The 17788-nt window shown below is 36.9% G+C and overlaps 1 long non-coding RNA gene across 1 annotated transcript; it reads right to left on the bottom strand.

Moving 5' to 3' along the window:
- LOC120082909 lies at positions 1 to 4138 on the bottom strand. Its single transcript, XR_005483329.1, has 2 exons — positions 1282 to 4138; positions 1 to 540 (listed from the first exon to the last, which is right to left on the bottom strand). It is a non-coding gene; the product is annotated as an uncharacterized LOC120082909 (long non-coding RNA).
- Positions 4139 to 17788: the final 13650 nt, after the last annotated feature.

Raw genomic sequence — 17788 nt, 5'->3', positions numbered from 1 at the left:
TTGCATAACAAGTACTCACAAGCATATAAATCAATAACAGTAACAACAAGCAAAACACAAGCACTGAAGTAGATGAAAACTTTCTCCCAACCAATTCTAAACTCCTCAAACATGAGCATCGTCACATGGACACTCAATTCAAATCCATCATCACTAAATTCCCCTCCATTCTCCACTAATAGACCAACATCATCATGGCCTTTTGCTGCCAAAATTTGTTGGCTAATTTCAGCTAATTTCTTACAAATCATGTCATGGTGATATTGAATCTTATACAACTCAATGACAACATCAAGGAAAAGCAAAAAGGAGACAAGGGTACATAAAAGACTTAAAGTCAAAATGACCCACCAATGGTTGCATTTGTTGGAAGGAGTTTGAGAGATGCCAAAGAAGAACCAGCGTTCTAACTTGAGAGTAGCCAATAGTCAAGCTCTAAACTTTAGCTTCATATTGATGGACCTTGATTCTTGCTTCTCAGAAATAGCTTTGACCTCCTCATAATTCTTCTTTAAAGATCCAAATGCCATTACAAGGAAACTAATTTCAAGATGTATAGAATAAAAAAGGGGGATTTAGGATGAGGAGTAGAAATTAGAGAGAAAAAATAATAGTTTAAAACTGGATATGCAGTTATCCATGGACAAATCAGGCTTTTATGCAGAGAATATGGCATAAGTTAGAAGACTAGAGCAATTTTTTAAAACACTTTGATTTTAGGAAAATAGTTGTGAACTGGGGACTCATCTATTAAAAAATATAAAATCAAATCAAAAGAGACCCACTCATTAATGACAAGACTATTATAATATTATATTGAAATAATCATAAAATGACTTGATATGTTAAGGTTAAAATAAAATATCCTTTTGTCCTGTACTTTGAGATTTTTTCAACTTAATCTCTATGCTTAAAAATGTTTAATTTTAGTCTTTATACTTTCAATAAATATTAAATATAGTATCTACTACTAGTTTTGTTGTTGATTTTTCGAAAACGATTTTATTATCCTTTAGCATTGTTACTATTACTACAAATTTTTAAAACATATTACATTTTCTTACATGAAATTCACCTCACAATCTATACACTTTATCATAAGTTATATATTTGTAAAATAACTAAACTACATGTATATATATGACAAAGTACGTGGAATATATATGTTACTAGTGAATGAATTAAACCTTAATCAATCATGCAGCAGAGGCAAGTGAGATTCTTTCTTTAATTTATTTATAATTAAAACAATAATCTAAAAGTGGATTGAGCATATATTACCTTTGAAGTACGTGCCATTGAGAACTCTTGTGATCTGCCTTCATCCAATAAATCCACCACCACAAGGTCTTTCTTACTATGTATATGGCGGGAAATCAAGCCTATGGGAGTCTCTTTAAAAGAAGAGAAGAAAAGAAGTGGAAAAATCAAGTATAACTTTTCTCTGTGATTTTCCTTGGAAGTAGGAGAGTTATGCAGAGTGCAAGATTTTTTTGGAATGAATCACCTTTTTTTCCACCTCTGTAAGGTTGTATATATAGGTGCTTAATTAGGTCAACCTTATCCATTCATTTTAATATCTTATATTAAATTGACTAATTATTTGAATTATATTCAAATAATTTAATTCTCTCACATTATATAGTTTTAGTTTGAATCTCATTCAAATTAACCTTATAATAGTGTATCTTAATACAATAATACTTATATTAATTGTATCTAATAAGAAGAATATATTTTTCCTATTTAAACATTACAATTTTTTTTCAATATCATTAATTCATGTTGATCTATTATCAGTTAACAAAGGGACCTTATGGACCTACAAATTATAATCTCCAATGATACTAGATTAATTAACTAAACTCTTTAATTAATTAAACTTCATCATTAATTATAAGGCACTCCACTAAAGATCTATAGTTGCACTCTTATTGCGCTATAGAACAAGTTGCATTCATGATATAACCATTGCAAGCAAGTTGATTGTGACACCCGAGCTCCCATAGGATTTCTTAGGTTGAGGAAGAACTCGGAATTAAAGTCTTGGAAGGAAAAAGTTTGGCTAAGTCCCTAAACTATGCCTTGGAGTTAAGAATACTTGATGGGAACCTAAGCTGAAAATTTAGAGGGTAGAATTTTGGCTAAGTGTCTGAATTATGCTTTTGAGGAAGCATTAGCACTTAGAAAATTTTTAGATGTTGGGACCATGTGGTTAGGAGTGAAGTATGCGTTGGTCTAGAAGATAAGAAGAGAAGAAAAGTTTTGTGTATCTGGAGAAAAATGTTGGGATTCAAGAGTTGGAAGCATAATAGGATGAAGTCAGAATTTTGGCTAAGTATTCTAACTATGCTTTGGGCTAGAAAAGCTTAAAGGCATGGGTTGGCCTAAAAGGAGCAAAATTTAGCTAAATACTGGAAATGAAGGTTGGAAGCATAGTTGAGCATGTGAGAAAGATACCCTAAACACTTGAGAGAAAATGGAGCCATGCGTTTGAACATTGAGAGAGAAAGTTTGAACTCAGAGCATTGTCTGAAAATTGCCCAAGTGTTAAAAGCATGAGCTGGACGCATAGTTTAATCCATAGAGGGAAGAATTTGTTAAGTTTTGGACAACCATGCATTGAACTTTGCACAACTAAAGCGAGGAAATAGGGTTGGATGCATCGTCTAAGGATGGTGAACGCATGGTGTCTTTAGTCGGGAATTTAGCTAAGTGTTGGAAGTGAGAGTTGGACGCATAACCACTAGAGAAGTGGAAATGTGACTAAGTGCTTAGACTATGCTTTGGAGGGAGTTAAAAGACTTAGGAGAACCTCCAAGTGGTGAAATTAGGCATGCAAAAGTTGGGGAGGAAAAGTTGAACGCATGGTATGTTTAGGGGAGAAAATTTGACTAAGTGTTGGACAAATTTGTTGGACACACACCCTAGTATGGGCATGTTGGGCGCCTAGAGGGTGGAAAATGGAGTGGTTGGATGCATGCCTTGAGAAATGGACACATTTGGACACATGATGGGTGAAGATTTAGGTTATGCATACACTAGTTGGACCAAATTTGTAAGGAGGAGGTGGGCAGCGTGAAAGTGGATACCTTAGGAAGTTAAGTGGCAGCATGACATGAAATTGACTAAGTGTCAAAGCTTGAGGTGGACGCCTAGGAGACCAGGGAAGAGCATGCAAAGTATTGGATTGAAACCTCGAAAGAAGCCATGTGTTAGACATTGCATGGTAAAGACACCTAGGTCTTACATGCAAGTAAGTGGTGGCAAAGGCTATGCGTTGGCTCAACATGAAGAAGACACTTGGATTTTCATGAAGTAGGAGGTGTCATGGGTATGGAGATTGAGAGGATGACGAGTACGGCCTTAGATTGCCTATAAATACCAAAGGGAGCATGAGACTAACTGTGACCCCTTACCCAAAAAATTAACGACGCGCCTTACCCAGTAGTGGTTTGATCCAAAACCACCTCAAGGTCTCAACTCAAACCTCCAAAGTCAATCACTGAAACAACTGGACAACAAACTTTTGCCTACACAACTCCTTCCAAGAATTCAAGTTCAAGCCCCAAAACCTAAGGTCAAATCAAATTTAGCCCAAAACACCAAAATCGAACCTCAAACACTATTGGATGGCAATTTAATATCCTCAAATTCCTGAATCCATCATCCAAAATTTATGGATTAAATAAGTATTGGGAAAAAATTTAAATGGGTAAGTTTTCATGAAAAACCTAAAAACTTACACCAAAACTCAAGATCCAGCGAAAACCTAAGCGACAACGTCCGACAACGAAAAGACTAATGGGTGTCGGCCAGATCTGAAAAGCGGTCGTCGGATGGTCGGTTGAACGCAACCCGAAGCAAGTCATCGACTGCAGCAATCCCTACGTGAGACAGACAGAACGGTAGGGATCTGGCTACGGTGTGCGACAACGAACAGAGCTGCAGCGAATAGCTTCAGACCCGGAGAACGTTGCAACGCCTCGACTCGTTGAACGATGGCAGTGGCACCAGTGAATGCAAATAGTTGAAAGGTGTGCGGACGGCGAGGGAAAATGATGTTTGGGTGGACATGTGGGTTTGCAGAGAGGGAAAGGCACGAAAGAGAGAGGTGGAGTTTGGGGGGGGGGGGGGGGGGGGCGTCTTGCGGCTAGAAGAAGAAGGGAAGGGGAAGAGAAAGAAAAAGGAAAGAAAAAAAGTAAAAGGAAAATAAAATAAAATATTATATATTTATTTTATTTTATTCTTTTCTTTATTCCACTTTATTCTATTTAATTTCTTTCCTTCCCATATTGAAATTAATTCCTACCATTAATTTTCAAATTGAATAATTTCTAACATCGGTAATTAAATTCCCGCAATTATACTAAAGTCTAAAATTACAAAAATGCCCTCAATTAATAAAAATTACTGAAATTACATTAATAATAAAAATTCGGGGTGTTACACTTTTCATTTTTCTATATAATAATAATAATAATAATAATAGTCCAACCAATCAAGTTAATTCCTTTTTGTTTAAACAAAATACATAAATATCTTCCTTTTCCCTCTTAAAATTTTAATATGTTAGATTCTCTAGCTAATTCAAATCCCTCCACATTTTTTTTTAAAATTTAAACTAAATCAAATCCAAAATTCCAAATATCTTAAGCAATATATTTGAACCAATTATCATATCAAATTATCTCAAACTCCAGCTCCAAGCAAATAAAAACCCAAATAATTTAATACAATTAAATTAAAATTACCCAAAGTTTGGGCAGAGAGAGGGAGAGTCAACTGGGGCTGGTGAGGTGCTGCGAAGGGAGGGTTTCGGAGGGGGGGAGGAGTTTTTTTTTACTAGGGCATTTAACCCTTTTATTTATTTAAAATGATAATTGATTTGATAATTTTGGTAGGAGGGAAATGAAAATGGTGGAGGGAGGGAAACAAAAAATAAATATTAAAAAAATATTATTTTTATATTTTACTTGACACGAAAAATATGTCAAGTAAGAGCTTCTTATACTTGACGCGAAAAACGTGTCAAACAAGACCTTATATTACTTGACACGAAAAATGTTTTTTTAACTGAAACATTCCGTCAATTTTCGCTTTTTTAACCCTTTTACTTGACATTTTCTTTTCTAAAAGATCATCACTTGACTTTTTTTTTTTTTAAAGAAACGTCAAGTAATTAAAAACTGCAACTGTCAAGTAATGTAGATTTTGTAGTAGTGCTCCCTAGAGTTTGCCACAGCACCACTATTATCACAATAAAGGGTGACGGGCCTAGACATATCTGGAACAACTTCCAGATCAGACAGGAACTTCCGGAGCCAAACGGCCTCCTTAACAGTTTCACAAGCCGCTACATACTCGGCCTCCATCGTGGAGTCGACGATGCACCCATGCTTAGTACAACCATACTACAGCTTCTCCGTTAAGAGTGAACACTAAGCCTGAAGTGGATTTTCGAGAATCCTTATAAGTTCTGAAAGTTAGAGTCCGTGTATCCAGTAAGGATCAAATCTTTAGATCCATACACGAGCATGTAGTCTCTCATTCTTTGAAGATACCTGGGGATATTCTTGACGGCGGTCTAGTGACCCTGTCCTGGATTAGACTGATATCTACTGACTATCCCCACAGCGTAACAGATGTCTGGTCTAGAACACAATATCGCATGCATCAAACTGCCAATGACAGATTCATAGGGGACCTGTCTCATCTTCTTAACCTCTTGAGGTGTCTTAGGACACATTTCCTTAGACAATGTAACTTCATACCTGAAAGGCAGTAGGCCCCTTTTGGAGTTTTGCATCAAATACTTGAGCAACATCTTGTCAATGTACGATGCATGAGACGGCGCTAACACTTTGTTCTTCCGATCCCAAAAGATCTTAATACCAAGAACAAACTGAGCCTCTCCCAAATCTTTCATTTGGAATTGGGTCACTAGCCAGTTCTTAGCTAATGTCAGTAGACCTACATCATTCCCAATGAGTAGGATATCGTCTACATACAACACTAGAAAAACTACTGAACTGTTAATGATTTTCTTATAGACACAAGACTCATCAACATATTGGTCAATGTCGTACGATTTGATCGCATTATCAAATCGAATGTTCCAAAATCAAGACGCCTGTTTCAGCCCATAAATGGACCGATTCAGTTTGCTTACTTTTTTCTCTTGACCTTGGGCTATGAATCCCTCGTGCTGCACCATATAAATGATCTCCACAAGATTACCATTCAGAAAGGCAGTCTTGACGTCTATTTGCCATATCTCATAGTCATAATATGAGGCAATGGACAGGAGGATGCATATAGATTTTAACATGGCAACAGGTAAAAAAGTCTCCTCATAGTTGACTCCCTCTACCTGGGTATAACCCTTTGCCATAAGTCTATCCTTGAAGGTTTGCACCTTCCCATCGGCACCTAGTTTCCTCTTGTAGATCCATTTGCAACATATAGGTTTTACCCCATTAAGTTGATCTACAAGATCCTATACTGAGTTGAAGTATATCGACTCCCTCTCGAGATCCATGGCTTTGACTCATTCATCCTGGTCAATATCCTTCATTGCCTTTTGATAAGACAACGAATCCTCAACCTCGCCATCGACTACCATAGCTAGAATTTCAGTGAAACCCATACAACAAACAGGTGGGTTCGTAACCCTCCCACTACATCGAGCTTCCCTAAACTCTTGAGGTGGAATTGACTTACCAGATGAACTTCCATCCACAACTCTTGCTAATGAAGCAGACCCTTCAACAACCCTTGTTGAAGTTTCAGTAGTTTCGTTGGAAAGTTCACGCAACACAATCTTACTACGTGGACTGTACTCCCTCGTATGATCCTCCTCTAAGAAGGTAGTGTTTGTCAACACAAACACTCTGTTTTCCTTAGGATCATAAAAGTAACCCCCTCGTGTACCTTTAGGGTAGCCTACAAAGAGGCACAACCTTGAACGTGGTTCCAATTTCTTTGGATTAACCTCAAGCACATATGTTGGGCAACTTCATATGTGGAAGTGACGCAATCTAGCTTTACATCTGTTCCACAACTCCAAAGGTGTTCTCGCAACACTCTTGGAAGGAACACAGTTGAGAATATAAGCTGCAGTCTCCACTGCAAAACCTCAATACGAGTCTGGTAAGGAAGCGTAACTCATCATCGACGAACCATGTCTAATAAGGTTCTGTTTCTCCTCTCCGCACCATTCTGCTGAGGTGTACCTGGCACTAAGAGTTGGGAAACGATTCCATATTCTATCATATAGTTCTAGAACTCAAAATCCAAAAACTCTCCACCATGATTCGATCGAAGTGTTTTAATCCATCTATCCAATGCGTTTTCAACTTCAGCCTTGAACTCTCTGAATTTTTCAAAGGATTCAGACTTTCATTGCATCAAATAAACATACCCATACTGGGAGTAATCATTAGTAAAAGTGATGAAATACTCATAGCCTCCCTTGGCTCGCACATTCATCGGACCACAAAGGTCTGAATGCACTAACTCTAGAGGCTCTTTGGCTCGATAATCTTTTCCAGTAAAAGATCTTTTAGTCATCTTGCCTTCAAGGCATGACTCGCACATAGGTAAAAAAATTTCCTCTAACTCGCTTAGAAGTCCATTCTTCACCAATCTCTCAATCTTATTGAGATTGATGTGCCCTAATCAAAGGTGCCAAAGATGGGCATTTTCTTTTGGAGAAACCTTTAGTCGTTTATTTTGAGTTATGACAGTTTTAAACATCTCTATGTTATAGTGGGAATTTGTTGCTAACAGCCTTAGCACAAACAAATTATTTTCTAGTTTTGCCGAACAAATCTCAAAACCATCTTTAAGAATAAATACTTTATTCAATTTGAAGTGAAGAATATATTAACATTCAATCAGACACTTTACAGAAATTAAGTTTCACTTTAACTCGGGAACTACATACACATCATTCGAAATGACAAATTTCTTCTGTAAATCAATTGGAGTCCTCTCACTGCCATAGCTGAGATGATGTGCCTGGTGCCTATCGCATCGTCATCTCTCTAGCCTCAAGCTGTCACCAGGATTTAATCCCCTAAAAAGAAGAACAAACATGATTAGTGGCCTCAGAGTCAATAATACAGGCAAAATCATCATTCTCCACTAAAAAATTTCCAAAACTAGTAAATCATATTTACCTTGTTTTGCCTTAGCCTTAGCCTTCTTCTTCTCCTTTATCCAGCTAGGACAGTTTCGCTTCCAATGCCTATCCTGGTTGCAATGGAAACACTAGTACAGGGCTCATTAACTGTAGTTGAATACGAGCAAAAATTTACTGAGTTATCTCAGTATGCACTCCCTATTATTGCTAAAGAGAAGGATAGATATAGGAGATTTGAGGACGGTTTTAAGAAGGAGATTCACACCCTAGTAACTTTCACCTCTAACTGGGAAAACTTTTCCTGATTAGTTGAGACAGCCATGAGAGTTGAAAGGAGTTTAACAGTGGAGGAATAGGGATAGAAAGACAAAGAATAACAGTGAAAATTCACTCCCGGAGTATCAGGTAAAAGGAGCTTCAAGCCCCGCTTTAGTGGGAAAGTATTATCCAGGAGTGGTGAAGGTGGAAGCCAACAGAGATAGAATCGGAAGAGGTCTAGACAGCCAACTGGTTTAGCTGGAGGATTTCGGTCAGGACAGATAGGTAAGTCTATTGCCAGCTTTGCTAGGAAACCCTCATGTTCGATCTGTGGTAAGAACCATTTGGGACCATGTTGTGGTGGCAGAAATGTTTGTTATCAGTGTGGATAGGCTGGTCATTCAAGAGGGAATGCCTTCAATTAATTTAATAGGCACAGATTAAACAAAGAGTGACCTCCCAGACAGTATATCAGCCTAGAGCAGTCGAGGTAGATGGAAAAGGCACCAGAGAAGCCAAGCAGAAAGGGATAATTGATAGACCTCAACAGTAAAGCAGAGGTATGTGGTGAACCACCAGGAGGCTGAGAAGGCACCCGATGTCATGACTGGTGCGGTAACTCTTTGGGGCCACCCTACATATGTACTATTAGATTCCAGTACTACTCATTCATTTATTTCCAGTACGCTTACGTTACATATTGATAGGATGTTAGAAAACATGCCTGGTGAATTATTTTTCTATTAGTGGTAAAGGAGTTTTTACAGAAATTGTGAGGTAATGATTGAAGGATAAAGTATGTTGATTGATGTAATCCCTTTAGAATTGCTTGAGTTTGATGCTATATTAGGCATGGACTTTTTAAGTAAATATCATGCCTCCATTGATTGCTATAAAAAGAAAGTAGTGGTTAGGAGGCTTGAAGAAGTTGAGGTAGTCTTTATAGGGAATATGAGAGTTCTTCCTAATAGCCTGATTTCATTAACAAAGCTAGGAAGTTGTTGAGGAAGGGATGTATGGCCTACCTAGCCCATGTGACAGTTTCACAGACAAGAAACTGGGGCCAAAAGATGTACCGGTGGTACGGGAGTTTATTGATGTATTCCTTAAGGAACTATCAGGCCTACCACCTAACAGAGAAGTAGAGTTTACAATTGACCTAATTTCAAGTACAACTCCTATTTCACAAGTCTCATACAGGGTGGCACCAGATGAATTAAAGAGCTGAAAGTCTAGCTACAGGAACTGGTGAACAAGGCTATATTAGGCCCAGTGTGTCTCCATAAGAAGCAGCAGTTCTATTTGTAAAGAAGAAGGATGGCACCTTAAGTTGTGCATTGACTATAAATAGTTGAATAAGGTGACAATCCAGAATAAATATTTGTTACCACGTATCGATGACTTATTTGATCAGTTTAGGGGAGCCTTAATGTTCTCCAAGGTAGACCTAAGATCAGGTTACCACTAATTGAAGGTTAGGGAAGCTGATGTTCCCAAGACTGCATTTAGAACGAGATACAGGCATTATGAGTTTTTAGTCATGCCATTTGGTTTAAAAAATTCCTCAATAGTGTTTATGGATCTAATGAATAGGATATTTCATCCATACTTAGATCAGATCGTAATCGTTTTTATTAATAATATCTTGGTTTACCCAATAGACAAGGAAAAACATAAGAAGCACCTGAGGATTGTACTGCAGACACTACGGGAGAAGTAGTTATATGCAAAGTTTAGTAAATGCGAGTTTGGCTTAACCAAGTTGTATTCCTAGGGCACGTAGTGCCGGCTACAGAAGTAAGCGTAGATCTTTAAAAAATGAAAATGATAGTAAGATGAGAGTGACCTATGTCGGTGTTAGAGTTATGTAGTTTCCTTGGATTGGCAGGTTACTATAGAAGATTTGTGGAAGACTTTTCAAAGATAGCTCTTCCGTTAACTAGCTTAACTAAAAAGGATGCCAAGTTCGAATGGACTGAGAAGTGCTGGGAGAGTTTTCAGGAATTGAGCAAAGATTGGAGACCGTACCAATCCTAACCCTTCTAGTGCCAAGGAAGGAATTTGAGATTTACTATAATGCTTCCAGACAGGGTCTAGGATGTATGTTGATGCAAGAAGGGTAGGTAATTGCCTATGCTTCTAGACAGTTGAAGAAGCATGAGTGTAATTATCCCACCCACACTCTAGAATTGTCAGCTGTAGTATTAGCTCTAAAGATATGGAGGCATTACCTGCTTGGTGAGCGATGCCATATACTTACTGATCACAAGAGTTTAAAGTATATCTTTGATAACTCTTTTGATCAAAAAGAGTTAAATCTGAGATAGAGGAAGTGGTTAGAGCTGATTAAATACTACAATTGTACGATTGAATACCACCTAGGAAAGGTGAATGTAGTAGCAAACACACTAAGTAGGAAGGTGGTGCATTCTAAAGCTACCCTTGGTTCAGTTAAGGAGATCCCAGTCTCCGAAAGTTAATCGAAAGAGTAAATAAGAACCAGAGATTGAATTATGAGTTGAGATAAGATGAAGCCTTACTTATGGAAGGCAGATTATGTGTGCCTAATGTTGTGAATTTGAAGAACACCATTCTAGAGGAGACCTATAGTTCAGCCTATGTTATGCTTCCAGATAGTACTAAGATGTACAAGACGTTGAAGAAGTTCTATTGGTAGCCTGAAATGAAAATAGACATAGCAGAGTTTGTAGACAGATGTTTGGTATGCCAACAAGTTAAACCTGAGCATCAGAGACCTGTAGGATTGAATAACCCACTTCTAGTACCATAGTGGAAGTGAGAACATGCCATAATGGATTTCTTGTTTGGGTTACCCAGGATTCAAAATGGTTACGATGGTATATGGGTAATAGTCGATGGACTCACAAAGACAGCTAAGTTCTTACTAGTTAAAGTTACGTTTACACTCGATCAACTAGCTAAGTTGTGTGTAAATAGAATAGTAATCCAGTATGGAGCTCCTATGTCGATTGTATGAGATAGAGACCCGAGGTTCACCTTGAAGTTTTGGCCTAGTTCGTAGAAGACTCTTGGTACTAAGTTACATTTTAATACAGTATTTCATCTGTAAACGGATGAACAGCCAAAGTGAACGATCCAAACCTTGGAAGACATGTTAAGGGTATGTGTGTTGTAGTTTAAAAGCAGTTGGGATACACACTTGTCGTTAATAGAGTTTGTATACAATAATAGTTACCATTCCAGTATTGGGATGGCCTTATACGAGGCATTGTACGGAACACCGTGCATAACTTTCATATGTTGGAATAAAGTTGGAGAAAGGAAACTAGTCGGGCCAAATTTAGTACAAATGACCTTGGATAGTGTTAAGCTGATGAGAAAAAATCTAAGGATAGCTCGAGATAAACAAAAGAGCTATGCAGACAAGCAAAAAATAGAACTAAAAATTGAGATTGAAGACCGAGTATTCTTGAGGTTATTTCCATGGAAAGAAATACTCAAGTTTGGCAAGAAAGGTATGCTGAGCCCAAGATACATAGAACCCTACGAGATAATCGAGCGGGTCGAGCCAGCAGCCTACATATTAGCTTTATCGGTAGAGCTATCAAGGATACATGACGTTTTCCATGTATCATTACTGAGGAAATACGTATCGAACCCTTCGCATATTTTCCTAGTTCAACCGATACAACTAAAGGAAGATTTTTCTTACGAAGAAGAGCCGGTATAGATTCTCGAAAGGAAAAAATAGGTGTTGAGAAATAAGACAATACCATTAGTAGAGGTATTATGAAGAAATCATGAAGTGGAGAAAGTTATGAGGGAGATTGAGGAATAAATAAAGAGTAGATATCCCCACTTATTTGAATGATGGAGCTCGAGGCAAATTTTGAGGACGAAATTTTCTAAAGGGGAGGTAAATTGTAAGCCCCTAACCCTATTTTACTATGCAATTATGTTTAAGCTTCTTATTGTTTATATGTTGATGATGTTGGTGATGTTAACTTAAGTATATGCCAATACTATGTATAATGTGAAGGTATATAAGTATTAAGAGGTATGCCTGGGTGGTTTGCTAGGTCACCTACACTTACTAAAGTCTTGAGAATTGTAAGTAAGGGGTAACTAAGCCAAAAAAGGAAGGAAATTCCTTAAGTAAGGGATACTATGGCTCTCGAGTAAGTTAGGGAGTTAATACTTAGAGGAATAGGAGAAATGAAGGTCGTGCCATGCTATGCGCCCAAGGCTAAAAGAAGTTGTTGAACAGGCAAGGCATGAGGCATGCATATATCGAGGATAGTGTGTCTGAGTAAGGAAGGTTAGTGAAAGACAAGATCGATGGCATGCGTGCAACTAAGTTGCCTAGATGAGAGCATGGTAAGCGTCGAGTGTTGTATGCGCTCGAAGTAATGGCTAGTCGGCAATGAATAGGATGCTGGCCGAAAGACTTAGAGGTTACGGCATATGTCCATTCGATATGCTACAACATGAAGGGCGTTGAGGTGCGTCTAGAGATTATGTGAGTACTGGTGAAGCAGCCAGCCTAACGCAAAAGTTTAAAAATGAGACGGTTGCGCATTGGTTGAGGTATGCGATTGGCCGAAAGGGAAAGCTTGCATGGTCGTAACTCTATGCATTGAGGGAAGGCTAAAATAGACAGCTTAATCACTTGATTAATGGCATAAGTGGCCTGATTAGAGTCTTTAAGCAAAAACTAGTGGTATAAGTGCCACCTTAATGAAGAACTTGGTCATGCAAACTCTAGTATAAAAAGAAGGTTGGAATGAAGAGCTCAACCTATGCAATTTACTCGTGCTAAAGGAGAGAAATTGCTACCAAAATGAAGCTTGATCAATGTTGAAGTTAATTTAGGGCTGTCAGGAGAAGATTCCCATGGAATCAAGCTAAAAGCTGAAGAGTTCCATAGATGCTCGAGGCTCTCAGGTCACTCAGGTAGTTTAAAAAGATTGAAGGATTCCGAGCTTATTAGGAAGAATCAGAGGCTGAGACTTTGAGGTACTGTAGTTAAGATGTCTAGAAACAAGTTTTTAGAGGGAAGTTTTATGAGATGAGGTCAGGAAATTAAGTTATTTAAAATGAAAGTTGAATATGGAATATTGATAGGATGAGCAAGCAGACAACTGCATCCTATGCATAAACATGCAGCTGGCCGACTAAGGGTGTGCTTAGATAAGTGCGTGAGTTGAGAAAGTGTATATGCTGGTGTGATGGGTGTTGGCTGTGAGGTGTGTGTGGTGTAAGTGAGGGGCTGCGAGCATGAGTTGAGGCACACCAAGGGTTGCGGCCACAAGCACTCCACACATAGACAAGGTGGGCGCATCCAAATATCAGTGAGCACCTGTGTGTGCGTGTTGCCACCCACCAACCTAGCTACAAGGTAAAATTTAATAAGTTTAGTGGTGGGTTGAATCTACTTAAGTATTGAGGATGCGTTGAGCATGATGATGAACTGAGCTAGGCTTTGTGTTGAGGAGATGTTAAGTTTGGAGTTAAGCTTAAATGTTAAAATTACGCTCAAAAGGGAGCTAATGACATTAACAAAAGGTGCTTATTAATGTCACTAGGCAAACGTCACTAGGGGAAGCTTACCACCCTTTGAGTAAGTAACCTAAGACAGTGAGTGACATGTTTTAAATGCTTTCTAATTAACAAATTTATCATTAAGCCTAATGCATGCTTTACTTGAGAGTTTTCCCAAGCATCCTGTCACTGAGTGTTAATATCTGTTTTGAAGTATGCTTTTCCCTCGCTTTCAAAGCTAAATTTAACTATTTAAGTCGAGGTATGATGTCAGCTTTAAATGAAGTTTATTAAGCATACTTGATTTTTATACCTAGGAGCATGTTTTGTAAAGCATTCCTTGAGTTCAATTATTCCTCATGTTTTATATGTACTTATGATGAATATGCTACTAGAATGCTTGATGTTTTAAAAATTGAGTTTCTTAAATGCAAATGAGGTTTTGTGATATTCTAATGAGGAAACTCGATACTAATGGTATGAAGGTATCTGGGTCCCTTGATACCTAAGGTATGATGATATCCAGGGCTTAACCACGCGGACGTAGGTACTATATTATCAACACTGATTGCATTGAGATTACTCTACATCAGCTAAGGATTTGATGTTGAGCGATTGAGCAAAAGGGCTCTCCCTCAACTAAGGCCAGAGGATGATGTTTTCTGAACGAAGTGAATGTTATTCGATGTTTTCAGGGTTCTATAACATTCTCTAGAGATGTTATACTTTGATGTTTTAAAATTAGTGAATCCTGAGTTTCATAAAATTGATGTTTGAGTATGATCATGTTTTCCTAACATGAGTACTAGAAACATGTTTTCAAAGTCACTCACTGGGCGTTAGCTCACTTTTTCCAATGTTTTCATTTCTTCCCCAAGTAGCGATCCATGGCCTGGAGCCTAGCTGATCTGCCAGTCTGCTACTCAAAGATCCAAACTTCTAAAGGAACCATGATATAAGTTGTTTAGGTGTATAAGCTTGTCTTGCTTTAGTAAACTGATATGTGCATATTAGGCATAAGAGTAGACTTAAGATGGGTTCCATAGCTATGTTAACTGTTTTGGCATGTATACATATATAACTTGTGTTTCTGAATTTGCTACGTATGGTGTTGGGGAATGTCTAGTTGGTTCCATGTTTATAAACTATTACCAGTGCACAAGGCTTGAGAATGTAGGTTGCAAAGGGTAACTTGAGATGGGTGGTGGATGTCATAAGAGGGTTAACATCTGCTATCTTCACATCTCCTTCTAGGTTAAGAAGGTAATCTGGATAGGGTGTGATAATATTATAATTTCGTGAACCGAGGGTTTACCATTGATTACAGCTTCGTGAACCGACAGGTTCACAACTACATTATAGCTCCATAAGCTAACAAATTCATAACTATATTATAGCTCTATGAATCGACGGGTTCACCATTATATTATAGCTCCGTGGACTGATGAGTTCACACTCATGTTACAACTCCATGTTAGGGCGAGTTAAACCATTCGCTAGACAACCATCTAATAATGGCTAGAATTATATGTGTCCCACCTATTTGTTTGCATTTATTGGACATAAATGCATAACCTGACCTCGGTAGTGGGCTACTTACTGAGTTCTATACTCATCTTTTTTTATGTTTTATTTTCAGGTAAAGGCAAAGATAAACTGGTGAATGACAGGAGGTACCTGTGAACTATGCCAAAGGGACTAGTTTTCAACCCTTCCACTCAATTTTATGTTTTCAACTATTTAATGTTTTGATCTAGATCTTGATGTTTGATTAATAAAAAAAACTTTAAATTTTGACTATTATCTTTTGTAAATGTTTTTAGAGGACCTGGAGCAACAGTTTAAGTTTGTTTAGTTCTCATATTTTAATAGTTTTGAAGTTGTCATTTTTTTTTTAAACAAATTTTTGTTCTATGATCGATTTGCTTTGATTTTGAATTAGCATTTATGAGGTACTGACCCTAATATGAGATCTCTTAAAGTCGGTTCATTATAATTCATTTATACTAGCTATCAAGAAATTTTCTTGATTTTATTTAGGAATTCATAAAGTGATAATGATGTAGTAAACAGAAAAAGTAAGAAAGCAGTAAAGAATTAATTTGAGAATTCACTTAGCTAAAACATCCTAGGGTATCGACTTTATTCAACAAGATTGTGTTTTCATAGACTTTTCATTCATTCAATTCAATGATTTACTGACAGTCTAGATAAAAGGGCATCGTAATCCTTCCTCAGATCAATCAAATAAAATTTATAATACTAATCAACACTACCTATTTGAGGAGTGAATTTTGACTTGGCGAAATAAATCTAAAAATCAAAATAAGATAATATAAGATAAATCAAGATAAAATAAGATAAGATAAGATCTGATCTTATTTCGGATTAGGAAAATCTCATATTCTATCTCAGTAGATTTAAGATAAATCCTTGATTAAATCTTGTATAAATACACCATGATGACTCCATATGAGCTATCTTAAGCTTTTGAGTTCTTCTCTATTCTATAATTTTCTTAGTGACCGTTTTTCTTTGTTTGCAAGTCCTCTTTTCCTCGAATTATAAATTTACTTTTGTTATCACGTGGAGGTCAAGTACATTTTTCCTTAGCCAAAATTTGACAACAATTTACACTGTTTGTGGAAAACGAGAGTGAACTACCAATGCAAAAAAAAATTTGCAACGAAAATCAAGATTACTATAGTTCTCACAATCTTAACAGGGAAGAAGTTCTAATGGTGAAAGCCATAGACAAATTAGATGCCCATTATTGGAATCAAATGAAATCATAGGTTGCTGCTTTTTAATGTTTTGGTTCAAAATGATGAAATTTATCACCTAAATCTTCCAATCTCTCTATTCTTGAACAACTCAAGACCTCTACTGCTACCTGTATGTATTTCCCAATTTTCTACTTTATATATTTTCTTTTAGATTCTTCCTCTATTCTCCTCCTTCATTGTTTAATGGTTGCGGTGCTTGATGAGTTGAACTAAGGGTGTTCAAAAAAATCCGATGACCCGAAAAAATCAATCAATCCAACCCAACCCATGCGGTTTGGGTTGTGTTATCAACTCATTTGGGTTGGGTTGGGTTCAAATAAATGAAAATTTTATGGATTGGGTTGGTTCATGGATTCACCTAATATAATCCAAACCAACCCGAATTTATTATTAACTTTGAAATATATTTTTTTTATTACTCATAACACAATTATTTATACATATATTGATTTTAATATTTTTTAAATAATTTATTCTTCAACAACTCTCAAAATTAGTTTCTTTGTACTTTAGAAAGAAAATTTTCACTATATAAATTGAAATTGAGTTGTTAATCTTAATTCAATATATGAAAATAATTAAATTAGATTTTTACATATTTACGTTTTGCTTTTTTTTGAACAAAATTTTAAATAAATGACCCGATTAACCCGAACCAACTCAACCCAAATATTTCATGGTTGAGTTGGGTTCATTTTTTAATAAGGGTTATTTGGGTTGAAAAAATTTACAATCCAAACAATTGATTTGGGTCTGAAAAGTCTTTCAACCCAATCCAACTCATGAAGAGCACTAAGTTGAACCACATGAAGAATGGGTGTTGGGCATTAGATGATCGATAACAACGCCTTTAATACAAGTGTACAACTTCTTCGCCACAGGATTTCCACTTGGTTTTTAATACACAATGAATTCAACTAGTTGGTTCCATGAGTAAGTATGATACTCTGTTAGATTATAATTAAGCTGATTTTTTCTTGTTTATATGTAATTAAGTATTGGTTATTCTTTGTAATTTTTTATTATGTTTCTTCCAATTACTGTTAGACACATGGCTTACATTTGGTTAATAATG

Source organism: Benincasa hispida, chromosome 8 (genome assembly GCF_009727055.1).
Source record: "Benincasa hispida cultivar B227 chromosome 8, ASM972705v1, whole genome shotgun sequence".
NCBI lineage: Eukaryota > Viridiplantae > Streptophyta > Magnoliopsida > Cucurbitales > Cucurbitaceae > Benincasa > Benincasa hispida.
This window is presented reverse-complemented; position numbering and strand designations above follow the sequence as displayed.